Source organism: Sus scrofa, chromosome 1, assembly GCF_000003025.6.
Source record: "Sus scrofa isolate TJ Tabasco breed Duroc chromosome 1, Sscrofa11.1, whole genome shotgun sequence".
Taxonomy (NCBI): Eukaryota; Metazoa; Chordata; class Mammalia; order Artiodactyla; family Suidae; genus Sus; species Sus scrofa.
In genome coordinates, this window is record NC_010443.5 from 43,832,845 (window position 1) to 43,849,470 (window position 16,626).

Consider the following 16,626-nt stretch of genomic DNA (forward strand, 5'->3'; position numbering starts at 1 on the left):
AGTGCTTCCAAGATGCAGAGAACTAAACCTTCAACAGGACCATGCCATGCAGCCACTGGGCATCCAATGAGTGCCACAGTGACACTGTCCTAGGTGCAGAGACTGTGATGTAGGAGGTCAGAGCAGATGTGTGTAATCACCTCTAGGAGTTAAAGTCTACCAGGAAATCAAAGAATCCATTATTTTTGACATTTAAAAAAGTCTGTAAGCAAAAACAACCAACACCAATAATAAAAGTGTCCTGGATCTCTGCATTACAAGAAGGAAAAGGGGGAAAAAATCAAAACTCTTTTTCCTTGAAAGTTGAAGGATGTTTTCTGTAAATTTCACTCCAAAATGAAAATCAAGAGAAAATGTTCTTCCCCCGGTAATTTTGCACATTGAAATGTTTCTTTGCAGTAAAATATCAGCCTATTTTATTCTATCAATATGATTAACCTTGCTATAAACTTGTTCTAGGTGGAAATTCTTTTTTTTTTCCCTCTAGCCAGATATGTTGCCATTTACGCATCTAAAAGCTAGTTTTAGTGGAAAGAAATGACATTTTTTAAGAACCTAAAAATAGTTCTGTCACTTAACTTTGAAAAAACCTTCTAAGTCAGGGAACAGTTTTCTGCTCATTCACATCACTAGGAATGCATGCTTTTGCAGGTGGATTTTATCTTTTATTCTTTTCTTTCTATTGTCTCTTTTTTCTTTGCTGTCAGGCCATCTTGCCTACAGAGCTCTATGGGCCAGAGCCTTCCCCTGGATCCAGATACAAATTACAGATCACTGATTCTGGGAAAACATCATTTCAAGGGTAATTCAGAGACCTCGTGTTCAGATAAACCACCTAACTCCTGGATCTGTCCTTTCTAGAGATTCAGGCCCATTCCAGTCACATCTGATAGCCAGATGCAGTGTCCAGAGACGTGTGTGGAGCCGATTGTCAACCTTTCTTTCCTGCCCTAGAGGAACCACCTTCAGCCTATAGCTCACTCTCAGGCCTTCTTTTTCCACCTCCATGCCTTCTTCTAGAAGCAATGTGGGCTCCTGTGTTGCCTTGACATCATGGTACCTCTGATGGAGGGGTAATACGCCACCTCTTCATTTCAAAAGATGGTAGATAAAGGGAGTAGGGCCAAACTCATTAGAAAGGAATGGCTGAAATAGTGGAACCTGATAAATTAGTGGAAGATTTGGTTGAGGACAGAATCTTCCACATAGTGCTCAAATCATACCACATGGGCAAATATCTTGGATTGGCTAGAGGATGAAAGAGAATAAAATCTCTACTCAGTCATTCACTAGTGAAAGTACATTTCAGATATTTGAGTTCTTATCACACAGTGACAATAACTTTCAAGCACTTATTAAAGACTTATTATGTGGCAGGCACTCCAAAGGCTTTCTATGGGTTAATCCTTACAACAATCCCACAAGATAGGTATTTTCATTACCTTCACTTTACAGATGAAGAAACAGAAGCACAAAGTGGTTAAGTGACTTGCCCAAGATCACACAGCCGGCAGGTGATAGAAATGTCATCCAAACTGTCTAACTGCAGTGCCTGAGTCCTTAATCACAAACTATAGACAGCCACAGATACACAAAATCCACATGCTACCTAACACTCCTTACTTGTATCACTACTTTTATTTTACTTCATTACTTTTCTTTTTCATATATTTTTGCACCCAATAAGTCTTCAATGTTACAATTTTTATATTAACCTAATCCCAGGGCTGTGATAGGGGATGGGAGAGCTGGGGAAGAAAGGAAATGTGCTCCATTCTGAGAGACTTTAATCTGTCTGCTTGTGTTTCTTGAAATAACAAAAGCAAGGTCCATCTTTTGAACTGTTTACTAAATCTGTATATCTGTTTTTTGAAGTCTTTACAAAATAGTAATACTAGAAAGGGTGGATTATGTATCTGACACTTAGGGAGTTTATGGAGTTTTCTTAACAAAAGACAATCATATTTATCTGCTGTTAATAATTTCTAGAAAAGCCTCTTTAAAAAAGCTCATTGGTCTTACAATGAAGATGAAATACTGATATACATTGTTTATATTAGTATATATTTGCATATGTACATGTGTGTGAATATTATAGAATAGTAATATAATGTAATATAACATAAATAGCATGAATTCACCTATCTGTCAGAATGCAAAATTTAGAGTTACTACATAAGTAATGCAAAATTTTCATCAACTTATACTCATGAAAGTAGAAAAGGTGAGAGTGCCCATGTATAAAAAATGGGGCAAAACATCTGAATTACTGACAGCACCATATACTGAGATACAATCATATTCATATTCTCTGACTCTTCTAATAATCTCCTATCTGAGACTTTATTATAAGGAAATCATCCAGAAGATGGAAAAACTAGACTTGCACATGATTACTATTCATAATAGCAAAAAAATTGGTAATGACCTAAATGTTATGATAATTTAATGGTTCATTAAGTTACAGTGGGAGTTCCCATCATGGCGCAGTGGTTAACGAATCCAACTAGGAACCATGAGGTTGCGGGTTCGGTCCCTGCCCTTGCTCAGTGGGTTAATGATCCGGTGTTGCCGTGAGCTGTGGTGTAGGTTGCAGACGCGGCTCGGATCCCGCGTTGCTGTGGCTCTGGCGTAGGCCAGTGGCTACGGCTCCAATTCGACCCCTAGCCTGGGAACCTCCATATGCCACAGGAGCAGCCCAAAGAAATAGCAAAAAGACAAAAAAAAAAAATTATTTCTGTGCTTGACTAAAACTACATGAAATTATTTAATGCATATTGACAGGGATATTTTTCTCTTTTTTTGTTTTTCATGTATATTATAACTTTGGTGGGTAAATAAAAAAATTCTTACTTTTGAATCTATTTCCCTCTATTAAATTAATTGCAAAGTAACTGAAATTGCAGAGAAAAATACCATTAGTGAAAAATATGTATGTGTTTGGAGAAAGCATAATATTGGACCAATCAGCATATATGTTGACTATGCCTAACCTTTGACTTCAGCAATACAGTGACATTTCACATACATGGTGTGAGGACAATATTTGCAACCTTTCCATACCACATATTTTATGAAGATGAATCGGAACACTGTTATCTGAAGTAATCATGTGAAAAAAATCCCTAGCAATAGAAAAAATAAAACCTTTATAAAATCTTTACATACAATTCTCCTTCCTTTATTGGCTTTGATTCTATTACGTTTATTTAAACGTATGATTTCTGAGCCCTTGATTGCAATCTGCCTCACATCCTTTCTGAAAGTAGCACAGTAAAAAATACATAAGAAATAATAATAGTGTTTCATGCATATAAAGTAATGGCCACTCTCTGCATACAAACCTGCAGATAAAAATCAAACAGAAATAACTGCCTTAAGGGATATGTTTTCCCATATTTCTGAACATTTGACATTATGTAATATGATTGGCCATGTGTTGTGCATTTGATGTGATCTACCCAAAAAACTACTAATACCTTGTTCTTAAATTATAATTTCTTAGAAAAACACAGCATTCTATAAGAAACTAGACTTTCCACTGGTTTCTGAGAAGGGGATCATCTTTACCTTGCAGATGAAGAAACTGAAGCACATATATACTGAGAAGCCTATCTACACTAATAATAAGAGCTAAAATTCATTGAAATCATACTATGTGACAGGCATTGCATAGCACTTTACAGGTACTGAGTCATTTAACCTTCACAACAACCCACTGAGGAAGGCACTTCTGTTAAATTTCAGTTTGCAGATGAAGAAGCCACTGAAGAGAAGTTGACATTTGCCTCACATTCTAGGAAGATAAATAGCTCAAAGTGCTTGTAACATAATGCTTAAAAATTTAGTTCTAGAATCATAGTGTTTTGTAAATATCATGTAGTTTAGAAACCGTAATCTACAGTCTATGTAAAGGGATGGAGAGTTTGGAAAATTAATGGTGCTACATCTGAGGCAACAGGCTACCTAGCAAGGAGAAAAATGTATGAAGCTTACCGAATGTCCCATTCAGTGAAGAAATTCCCCAAACATCACATAGCTCTTCTAGCTATTAGATTTTGTTCCATATCATGCAGTATAGGATCTTACATTTACCAGCATTATATGTAAACTGTGTCTTAAATATGTAAGGATTGTTCCATTGGCAGCACTGACTAAATATGTTCATCATATTTATCATCAAGATTAAGGTAGGGACTTTCGTTTCATATCCTTAATTCTTTCCTACCTCTGATATCCCAAGCCCAATCCATTTGCAGCAAATCCTGTTGATCTGATTTCCAAAACATCTTTCAAGTTCACCCTGTATTCCCACCACAACTGCCAATACCTTGATCCAAGCCACCATCCCTTCTCATTTACTTCTGGGAATGCCCCCATTTCCCTGCTCCCACAATGCTCACCACCACCTCCTTCCATCTCTTCCCCAAACACAGCTAAAGGAATCTTTACCAAATGCAAATCACAGTACCTTAACTCCTATGCTTAAAAAGCCTTTGATGCTCCGATTTCCTCCTCCTTTTTCATTCTGCTCCAGCCAGTCCAACCCTTGGGCTGTGCCTCTGCGCCTTTATGCCTCCTCCTACTCCCACTGCTCAGCAACACTCTCACCCCAGCTCTTCCCAGTTTTCATAAACCATCCCAAGTACTGCTTCCTCAGAGAAGCCACTTCTTATCTCCCCGGCCTAACTTGAGACCCTGTTATTATTATCCTTTAGCCCTGCTCGCATAGATTTCCTCTATAGCACTAATCACAATCAATAATTACATGATGTATTCATTTGCCTACTTATTTATCATGTGTCTTTCCAACCAGACTCTCAGCTCCACAAGGAAAGAGACTAGGCATCCTCTGTGCATATTTTATCTTACCTGTCTAGCACCTTGCCCCTCATATGGGAGACACTTAATGAATAGTCAATGAATGGATCAATGACAATCTAGTGAAATATTAGAAAGGGAGCAAGGAGTGTGTTGAGCAGGTATTGCTTCATCACTTATGTTCATGGAATACCCAAAGTTAAAATACTGACATTCAAAGATTAAAAAAAAAAAAAAAAAGCCTAATGTGGCACGTATAATGTAGCAGACTCTTTCTAAATGTTTTATATGGACTCATTCATCTAATTCTAACAACAGGCCTCTAAGGAGAGTGTTATTTGTATCTTTTTACAGATGAGACACCAGGCCCAGAAAAGACAGCAGTTGCTCTGTTAGTGAGGGAAGCATCAGAGCTATCATCTTAATTCAAGGGCTTAACGACTAACCATTCTGCCTCTCAAGGTAAAACTCCCACTGTATATGTTCTGAATTAATTTTCTTAAAATGTTCTGATCCCGTATGATTTCTAGCACAGTCATTGTTTCCACGGCCAAATACTAGCAGAAATATCTATTGCCTTAGGAATTAAGCCAAACAAGCTGAAAAAAAAAAAAAAAAAAAAAAAAAGAGTAGAGATTATCCATGGGCAGTAGCCCAAGAGCTGCTCCAGGCCATGGAACTGCCAGCCTTCCTCCTCCTTTGGTGTGGCTGGCTGAGAGTAGATGTGATATTAACAAGGTCATGTATTCCATATGCCTTTTATCCAAAATCTCATCAAAATCAGATGTCATCTGGCTTGGCTTGCTCATCTCTGGCACATTGGCAAATCCCTCACATTAGACACAGAGAAAAGTAGAACCAGCTTTATAAGGCTGCTTGCCCACCATGTAGGGGAGTTCTCATATTATATGAATACTAAAGAAAGGGAGAAACTCTAGAGGTACAAGCTTATGAGGCTTAACTCATACCGCCCAAGGAAATCCATGAATACTCAGGATATGCTCACAAATGAACAGGGTCAATCAGTCTAGTAAGAGTTGTTCCACACACAACTCTCTCAAGGGAAAAATAATTCATTCATTTTCACCTTTCAGAAAAATGCCAATGAATAACTATATATCATACCTAAACATCCCACATATACAGTATGTGACAAACATAAATAAGTTATTAAAAGTATTCAAATTACATATACATGTGTGTGTGTGTGTGTGTGTGTGGTATCTTTTCCCAAATAACTGTGTAAAGTTAAGATAGCATGATAACATGAAGAGAAAATTGACACACTCCCTATAACAATAGATATTAGCTCATAGTTTTAAATCAGTAACCTAAAACAAAATCTGAGTGCTTAATTCTGAAAATGCCACATTCTTTTCTTTTCTATGAATAAATGTGTTCTTGATTTTTAACACACACATGTATACCTCCAAGCACCTACTTACTTATCTGTATATCTGAAGACAGAATTTGTGCAAATAGTTGCTTCTGCAATTGAGATTCTACAATGTTGGAGTAAATATGAGATGTTGAGTTGCATGATACCCTTCCAGCATTTCTTTTGTCCATGGTTCCTGGCTGATCGAGTTTTGCTCCATTATAATTTACTGTTCATTCATTCTGGGGCTATCTATTTTGCACACTGTGAAGAATACTGAGTTTCAGAAAGAAAGAGGTCAGACACCATAATGAATAGCATTTATAACTAACTGTCAGTCATTTTTATAGTTTAGATTTTTGGTGATACCTTGAGAATATATGAAATTTCTTGCTGTGTTCCTGAGCCTAGATGTGAATAAATGCACTTGGGTTTCACCCAAGAGGAAAGAATTTGTAAGTAGTTTTTTTTTTAATTAAATATAGTTGACCTGTAATATTCTTCAATTTCTGTTGTACAGCACAGTGACCCAATCAAGGATTTGGTTGTTCGTGAGGCTTAGAACTGTCAAATGGTCTAACGGGGGGAACTTGGGATGTCACCTGAAGCAAGTCAGGTCAGCCTGGACTTGGGCTCAGTAACACATCAGAGGCCTGAGCCTTTGGACAAGGGGAAGATGGTGGAGGATTTTCTCCTTCCTGCCAGTGTGGGTATACCTGTTAATGTTTTATTTTTCTCCTCTCAAAGGAGAGATAGGGATATGTAGGTTTAGTACCATAGAGGGGACATTTGGGTTGGAAAGCGCAGTTTAGAGAATGACTACCCCAGAATTTCCATGATATTATCTTTTAAACCAAATCCAATAGATTTAACATTAACAATCCCTACCTTTGAGACCAAAGAGTAGTTGTATACTAATTTAAGACCAACAGGTTTCAAGAGATTGAGTGAGTTTAAGAATCATGCAGTCTACCTCTTTCATTTCACTTTAGTTATTTTTTTGTGGCTGCATTTGTAGTATAAGGTAGTTCCAGGGACAGGGATGGGACCCGTGCCACAGCAGCAACATGAGCCACAGCAGTGACAACGCTGGATGCTTAACCCACTGAACCACCAGAGAACTCCAATCTCTTTCATTTTGGAGTTGAAGAAAATAAAAGAGAGGGTAAGTGAATAATTCAAGGTTATAACTTGCTAGTAGCAAAAGTCAATCCTGAAGCCCAGACCTCCTGATTCTTAATTCAGATGTTATTTCTCCATGTTTCCCAGAGTTCTTGGCCCTTGAGAAAACCAGAAATACCATAAGACTACAAATCCCTCAAGAAATAATTCTGCTCAAAATGCAGAAACTCTATGATTAGGGTTTCTGCTCAAGAGGCATATACAGAGGCCAATTTGCTGTGTATAGGACAGATCACTTACAACCATGCCACCTTCCAAAAGACACTGATAGGTCTGGCCAACATCACTTAACCTGAGCTGACTAAACAGGCCCCCAAAAGACAGATTACAAAGGGTTCCTTAGTCCATCTAGAAGTAAATGCTTCCAGAGTCATCATTTTGATTCAGTTTCTAGAAACTCTCAGCAAGGGAACAAAGGTGTACCTTCAGCTCAAGCAAGTTTTTCCTGAGAATAGCAGGATGTTTTAACAATTATAGGAGCTCACTGCAGGTTGCAAGATGTCATTTCAGAAAAGCTTTCCATTTTAGGTCTGGGAATCTGTCATTCTATTCATGAAAGACCAAGGGTTGCAGAGATCCCATGAGTCCAAAATTGGCATTTTCCAAAGCTTTGCATGTAGAACAGCAAGGCATGGAAGGGAGTCACTTATTTAAAGTGTACACAAGCAGTTTCTTTCCTTGCCATTTATTAAATAGCTTATCTATTTGTGTAGAACCCATTTCCATGGTAACTGTAAAAAACAGTCTGTCATTTGGTATTGAATATCTAAGAATGGTCTCATAAAACCTACTAAATATTTTACCTTTGATCATCAATTCTACCCAACAATAGTAAAGTGCTGGAGTTAAAGTGTAAGCTTTGGGTTGAATTTGTGTACTAATTCAGGAAAAAATGAGATTGTTTTCCCTTAAATCTTCCTGGTAATTGCCTTAACCCTCCATTTTTTTTTTTTTTTTTTTTTTTTTTTTTTTTTGTCTTTTTGCCATTTCTTGGGCCGCTCCTGCGGCATATGGAGGTTCCCGGGCTAGAGGTCGAATCGGAGCTGTAGCTGCCAGCCTACGCCAGAGCCACAGCAACGCAGGATCCGAGCCGCGTCTGTGACCTACACCACAACTCACGGCAAACGCCGGAACCTTGACCCACTGAGCAAGGGCAGGGATCGAACCCGCAACCTCATGGTTCCTAGTCGGATTCGTTAACCACTGCGCCACGACGGGAACTCCTTAACCCTCCATTTTAATTGAACCTGGAGGCATAGCCAGTGAAGTGTTTCTCTCAGGGTTCTATCTTTAGTTTGTAGATAGGTATTTATTATACAACATAAATGGGACATAAAACAGGCTAAAAAAAAATGGCCTTTTGAGAATAAATCCTATTCAAACTACCAATTACCCACCATCTCATCACTGAAAGTGAAAGCTGATCTTTTTTCCAGCTATTAGATGAGTTTACTGCTGCCAGCTAGCTGTCTAATTTCCTCTCTCCTTATTGGGGTCTCTGTTTCTAACTTCCTGATTTTAGCCCATAGCCTTGGATTCCCAGTAGTTGATAAATACTCCAAAATTTTCAATGCTTTTCTCTGTGCTCTATTCATTGCTGAACCTCTATTAGGTGTTGGGTGTTTTTTCTAAGCTAGCTCTTAATTATTTGGACACCAATTAGCCAGGATCTGGAATTAACTTGTCTCTGCTCTTTCTCCATTTCTTTTATGCTGCCTGCCTTTTGGCCATAGCACAGCTTGTTAGTTCCTTCATGAGGGAATAAGGGGCAGGAGTAGGGTAGGGATAAAAGCCTAGAGACTCAAATAAACACATTTTGTTATTTGTTGGCAGCTCTGGTTAGAAGTTTGGCAAGGTAGTGCATTAAAAGCCCACAATTGAAAGTAAACTTTATCATGTACATCTCATTTACTCTCCCAGAGCCCCAGTGTTGGGATTAAATTGAAAGCTGGCAGAACTTATATTATGGCAGGAAAAATAAAATTTTCCTGACTTGGCAAAAGACTATTTCATGAGCAGCTATGCTTGGTACTGAATCCTTTCAGATTAGCAAGCACAGGGCAATTGGCCACTGGAAATCAAGCTACCATGCACATTGTCACAATCTCCCCACAGCTGAGCTGCAATGGTTCTAGCTAGCAATGGAGTTTATGTTATTGTTGCATTTCAATTTTTTTCTGAATTAAAAAAAGAAAAAAGAAAAAAAGAAGGAACTTGAGTAAAGATGCTCTTATATTGGACACATACAAATGCCAGCCTAAATTGTTTAATTAGAAAAAATTATTATATCATTATTTTGCCTCATTTGAAATACAAAAATAAAATTTCTCTGGACCATGAATTGCAATCTAAAAATAAAGGTAGAGTTCATTTGTATCAGTTTCCCATTTTCTGAGGGAAACTTCAATTTTAAAGAAAAAACAGCTTTGAAACGAAGAAATCTTTATCTTAAAGGATTTGATGGTGACATTGGATTCTGAAAGATTGGAACAGCTATTCAAACAGAGTGTAAGAGGAACTTATTCTGAAATCCTCAATTGTACTCATTAATCATCAAGTAATTTTTATTTTAATAGCATCTAGAGATCTGAGAATTGTACTTGCCCTTATGTCTACCACAACATGTCAGTGTGTCAGAGCCCTCCCCTCAGGTGATGAAAATATAAAAGGGAAAGACCCTGGGAGATCATATAAAAGATAAATTTAGATACAAGGGATTTCATACCTTCCAGGGAAATGTTGGGAATCAGAATGCATCTCTAAGGGCTGTGTTTAAAGACAAAATAATTTCTCATTTACACGGATAACTTAAATGCTATTTTGTACAGTGAAATGGTGGTTGGCTGAAATGATCCTTAAGAAGGTGATATCTATAAAGTGGAGAAGAATCTGGCCAGATAGGGCTGGGTTCAAACCCTGGTTCTGCAACTTACGAGTGATATCACCTTGAGCAATACATACAACTTTCATGGGTTTCACTTCTCTCAACTATAAAATGAGAATCATGGTGATGCACAATGGTTTTGTGAATATTAAATAACATCAGTATATTAAGGCCTTACCATGGTGTCTACATCATAATGTGTTTTGGGGAGGTAATAGTTAATTTTATTAAGGTCACTTTCAATATTCTAAAAATACAGTAGTGTCACAGATTCTAATTTATATCTCTGAATTGCTCCCCAGAATGCTTAATAAAGCAGTGAATATCTCCACACTAATGTTTATCATGTTAAGTCAGGGGACAGACACAAGAAACAAATGCTAAAGCAAACCAATTTTTGCCTATTTCATGGTTTTTTGATAGCTCATAACACTAAACCTCTTTTCATTGTTATTATTTTTATCCATTTTTAATTGATGCCCTATCTACTTTCAAAAAAGTTTTGAGATCACTGAAAATTTATATATATTTACATATATTTATACACACACACACAGATATTTTTCTGATAGAACTGTTAAACATTTAAACAGAGGGTTGAAAGGACAGGAGTTAGAAAGAAAAAGAAAGAAAGAAAGAAAGAGAGAGAGAGAAAGAAAGGAAGGAAGGAAGGAAAGGAAGGAAGGAAGGAAGGAAGGAAGGAAGGAAGGAAGGAAGGAGGGAAGGAGGGAAGGAAGAAAGAGAAAGAAAGAAAGAAAAAGAAAGAAAGGAAGGAAGAAATCATTTATGTACCACATCTTCTTAAGCTATTCATCTGTTGATGGACATTTAGGTTGTTTCCATGTCTTTGCTATTGTGAATAGTGATGCAATAAACATAGGGTTGCATGTATCTTTCTGAATTATAGTTTTGTCTGGATATATGCCCAGGATTGGGATTGCTGGATCATATGGTAGTTCTATATTTAGTTTTCTGAGGAACCTCCATACTATTTTCCATAGTGGTTGTACCACTGTTTACATTCCCACCAACAATGGAATACTACTCAGCCATAAAAAGAAAAATAATGCTATCTGCAGCAACATGGATGCAACTAGAGATTCTCATACTAAGTGAAGTAAGAAAGAGAAAGACAAATACCATATGATATCACTTATATGTGGAATGTAAAATATGGCACAAATGAACCTATCTACAAAACAGAAAGAGACTCACAGACATAGAGAACAGACTTGTGGTTGCCAAGTGGGTGGGGGAAAAGTGGGATGGGTAGGGAGTTTGGGGTTAGTAGATGCAAAGTATTACATTTGGAATGTATAAGCAATGAGGTTCTACTGTATAGCACAGGGAACTGTATCCAAGTTCTTGGGATAGAACATGATGGAAGATAGATAGTATGAGAAAAATAATGTATATATATGTATGATTGGGTTACTAGGCTGTGTAGCAGAAATTGATGCAATACTGTAAATTAACCTATACTTTAATAAGAATAAAAGATCATTATGTCAGGAACTAGAGATAATCATTGAGCTATTACAGTTAAGATTTAAGTTCAATGTTGAAAGTCCTGGCAGCCAAAGCAAAGGGCTCCTTTCACTATTAAATTCTTAGAGCCTTAATGGAATTAATTCTGTCTGTGTCACTTCAGAGTGGAGTCTTGCAAGGAGTTGTGGCTTCTTTCATGAGGCTTCAATTCACCCATTCAACTCTCCATCATCAACTTTTCTCCATTCAGGTCCTTACTCTTAAAGTACAATGAATTAAGGTTTGGGGACTGTGTTCATTATTTTGAATTATCTTGAGAAAAGATGAAAATTACTTTTAAGCAGAAAACCCAGCCCAACTAACTCATGTTTATAAGGTTTGAACTATGTGGGGGAAAGGGTTGGTAAACCATGAGGATAATACGGCCAAATCTTTTCCTCCTAAATTTACATCTATAGATATAAAGGGAGTGCCCCACCTTTGAGGATATTTGAACCATCAGTATGCATCTGTGAGGGAACTGTGGAGCTACTTTTAATACAAAATAAGTTCTTGGTTACTCTTTGAATTAGTTAAATTTGACTTTGCTTGATGAGCAGGTGGTTGGCTTAAGTGATGCTTAAAGAGGTGGTAATTGTACAAAAGCAAGCAGATTTTCAGGAATGATCCAGATAGCTCAGGCTTCATAAGCCTAGTCTCAGCTAACTCTATTTGTAGCATCATTGCTTGTCACCAGACATGAAAAATTTAAAAAGGTTTTTTTGCTCTGGATACAATTCTTTGGATTTTGAGAATTTCCAAGTTGCTCATCAAATTGTACCAACTGCCTATTCCATGGCAGGCATTGTGCACTGTGAGAAACCATCTGTATGTTTATTACTGGTGTCAACTTAGCCCACAAGAAATGAGGAGAGGCTCTGAAATTCGAGGTTCATATGACCCAACCTGCCTATAGGCTAGTGTAGTCCTTTGTGCTCTGGCCAAAAGCTGCTACTTTTTTGGTCATTTGTTTTTTCTGGTTTCCATTTCAAAGATTATCTTTTTCAACATGTAACCTTAGTATTTTCAAAGACTGTCATCACGTATGACCCCCTAATTAGTTTTATCTCCTCTCTCCATCTGTTATATACTCAATTTATTACACTCAGTAGTGCAACATCTAAGTTATTTATGTAATTTGAATTGGATGCCCAAAAAGATAAGCTACAGTGATATGAATGTCCCTCAAAAAATGTGTACCTATTATTTCATCCTGAAAAAAAAAGAGCACCATATTGTATGTTTCCTGTGCATTTAGGTAAACTACCACAATTATTGAGATTATGTTGGGTAATTTTCATGGGTACCTCATAATATACATAACAGTGCTGAATAAATATTATTTGGTAATGACTCCTTAGTACACAATTAATTGTGCATTATTTTATATTAGCCAGTAATGTATAAATATTTAAATAATCTCTAAAAATAAGAAAATACTATCATTGCTAAGTAATTTTATATCATCTTGTATATAAGCATTCTATCTTAAAGCTTTAAGAAAGAACACTTGTGCTACATTCCTTTTTCTAACATAAGATTTAATGACCATTTTAAACCCTCTGTGCTCTGAGAGCTCTATAACCACAAAGCTTTGTCAATATCTCTCACTCCAATATACGTCTGAAAGTTACCTTATGTTATTTTGGAGGAACATCTGTCCAAAACAGAATAGTTTATTGTCTCTTAGCTTAAGAAGAATCTACATAGACCCTGCAGCAAAACACCAAAGTATGTCTAACCTTAGAAGCTGCCGTTTACATCGCAGGGCCTGTCATTCACTCTCTGCCATGGGTATCAATGGTGCACATCACTCAGTGTACCATTCAGCCCTACTGGAAAAGAAGGCTCATTAGCTTCCAGCTCTGTCCCTTCTGGAAGTACATTCTGCTCTGCTTACCTATCGGATTTGTTACTTCCTCCACATAAGAATATTTGCATTCATGTTTCATATTTATGAAAACTCAGAGATTCCTGAATTCTTTAAAAAAATCTGTTTGAAGACGAGTAACCCAATTTAAAAATGGACAAAAAATTTTGAACAGACCTATCACCAGATATATGAATGGCCAGGAAATGTATGAAAAGATGCTCTATATATCACTAGTCATCAGAGAAATGCAAATTAAAACCATAATGAAATTCCACTCCACCTCTGCTATAGTGGCTGAAGTTATGATGGCTGATGAGAGCAAGTGTTGATAAGGATTCAGAGCAACTGTAGTTCTCATAGGTTGCTGATGTGAATGCAAAATGGTATAGCCATTTCAAAAAATCTCCTAAAGTTAAACATACATCTCTTGGATGAAGCAGGAATTTGCATCCCTAGATATTTATCCAATAAAAGTGAAAACATGTTGCATAAAAATGTATATGAGTATGTTCATGGAAACATTATTTATAATAAAAAAAAATGAAAACAACTCTAATCTCCCTCAACTGGTAAGTAAATAAACAAATTGTTCTGTCTCCATACCACAGAAAAATACTCAGCAGTAAAGTTCAAGATATAAATGCATGCAACAACATGGATGAATCTCAAAAGCATTATGCTGAGGAAAAGTAAAACACAATTAAGAATTTACCGTGTGACTCCATTTACATGAAATTCTAGAAATGGAAAAACTATGGGGACAGAGGGCAGATCAATGGGTGCTTCAGTCTAGGAGATCTGAGGAGGGGATTTTCTGCAAAAGGCACCAAGAATCTCTAGGGTTATGAAAATATTCTGTATCTTGATCCAGTGGTGGTTTCATGGTTATAAACAATTACTAATATTTATCAAAATGTACACTAACACCCACAATTTTATCATATGTAAATGACAATTTAATTTAAAAATTTTATTGTGGATTGCTATTTAGGCTCATTCTATTTATTTTAAAGTGATAAAACTGACTCCAAGTTATTGACCCTCATTAACAAGAAAATCAACCTCTGATAATATCAAAAGCCCTCTCACTGTTCCCTTGACACATGTCATTCCCTTTCTTTCTAATTGTGTTTTCAGAATGCAGTGGCCACAAATGTCCATGTGTTATTTTTTCTCTCTGCCTTAGTTCTATGGCATAACAAGCATGGTGTCCTTGGAGAAGTAAACTGTTCCACAAGAAATGTGTATCCCCTCACTCAGGGAAATGCAGTAAGAATTCTTTATAAGACTCTATTTTGAAAATGTTTGTGTCGATAAAGGTTATGCTATGTAGAATCAAAAATATGCAAATAGGGCTGTTACAGCCTGGTACAAACTACTAACCTCTCATTTATCTGCTGCAGATCTGAGAAGGGTCATCTCATTTCAGTTAAAAGGAAAGATGAGACCTACATGAGGCCTCAGATAACAGGATGTTATAGGGTTTGTATTTATACAAAAATAGACCTTCTCAAATCGACAACTGAAATTAAAATGGGCTGCTTGTGAATAGTTAGCCTCTGTCAGCAGAGATAATGAAGGAGAGGTTGAATAAACATTTGTGCAGATGTCACAATGTTATCCCAAGATCAGCCTGGAGGTGAGATTGTGTGACTTCTAAGGTCTTCCTCAATGCTGGATTCTATTATCTAATTAAACCATTAATGCCTCCTCATCTGTATTTTCACCAAAATCATGGGTCAAAAATCTAGACTGCACAAGGAACAAGTAAGTCTTCACAGACCAGTCGCTTAAGCAAGTTTGAGAAGGTTGTCACGAAGAGGAGAAAGAAACTAAGAAAAGAATAGTATATGTCACAGAGTCTCTACAGGGTCTAATGAGTGCACCCAAAGCTTTAAGAACACGATTTGCAAAGACATCAGGAAGGAGCAAGTTGAAAAAGGAAAACTGAAGTGACAGAGAGAAAGAAAATGAGAGAATATAGTATAGACTCATATGATGAAATAAAGTCACTGGATGGTTTCTACCTTTTCAGAAAATGGGAGGCAAAGTCTTTTGAAAATAGGGAGAGAAGATAAGATTGAGAGTTTAAAGAAACATACAGTGAAGAATGGATGAATGAGAGGATGTTTGTTCAGACACAAGAGTCAATATAGCAGTTCGTGTTGTGGCTCAGTGGTTAATGAATCTGACTAGGAACCATGAGGTTGCAGGTTCGATCCCTGGCCTCGATCAGTGGGTTAAGGATCCAGCATTGCCATGGGCTGTGGTGTAGGTTGCAGACATGGCTTGGATCCCGAGTTGCTGTGGCTGTGTTGTAGGCTGACAGCTACAGCTCCGATTCAACTCCTAGCCTGGGAACCTCCATATGCCGCGGGTGCGGCCCTGGAAAAGGCAAAAAGACCAAAAAAAAAAAAAAAAAAAAAAAAAAAGTCAATAGAAAGTTAAACAGCTTGGGTAGGTTATCTGCATGTTCTGTGTCTCCCCTGGCAGCTTCCATACAAAGAAAGCAGACAGCAGGTGATCTAGGGTTGAAAGTAAGGTTTAGTCCAGTCTCAGCTAAAGATCAGAGGAGAAAAGAGAATTCCATCTGTGGAAAAGAGCAGCATGAATGTAGTAAACGCTGAAGACAAGCGAAAAGCTTAAAGATGTGGTAAAGCAGAAGATGCTTAGAAGGCTTGATAAAGAAGGACAATAGGAACCATCTTTGACAGTATTTTACCAATGGTTTTCATAGGCAAGATTTTACTTAATTGCCACAGCAACTCTGCCAGATATTATCTTCTAATTTTCATATAAAGAAACCATGGCTCCTCAATAGGCTCTTAAGTAGGATTAGAGATACTCACTGTACCCAGGTTCCCCAGGTCATGAGGATCATATAGTGAGGCTGGGATGTGAACCAGGTCTTCTAAACCAAACAGTCCTCTTTCTTTGAACTCTCCCATCCTTTCTGTGTAT

General features: G+C 37.2%; 1 protein-coding gene across 2 annotated transcripts in view; it reads right to left on the reverse strand.

The window, feature by feature from the left end:
* Positions 1 to 16,626, reverse strand: part of SLC35F1 (solute carrier family 35 member F1) — a 404,399-nt gene that overhangs the window by 179,392 nt on the left and 208,381 nt on the right. The window contains exon 1 of one of the 2 annotated variants that reach the window (XM_021089050.1): positions 4,472 to 5,417. The exons of the other annotated variant lie outside the window; for it this stretch is intronic. The gene's annotated coding sequence lies outside the window, so the exon portion shown is untranslated. Of the gene's footprint in view, positions 1 to 4,471; positions 5,418 to 16,626 lie in introns of those variants that run through there. 2 annotated transcript variants of the gene reach the window in all.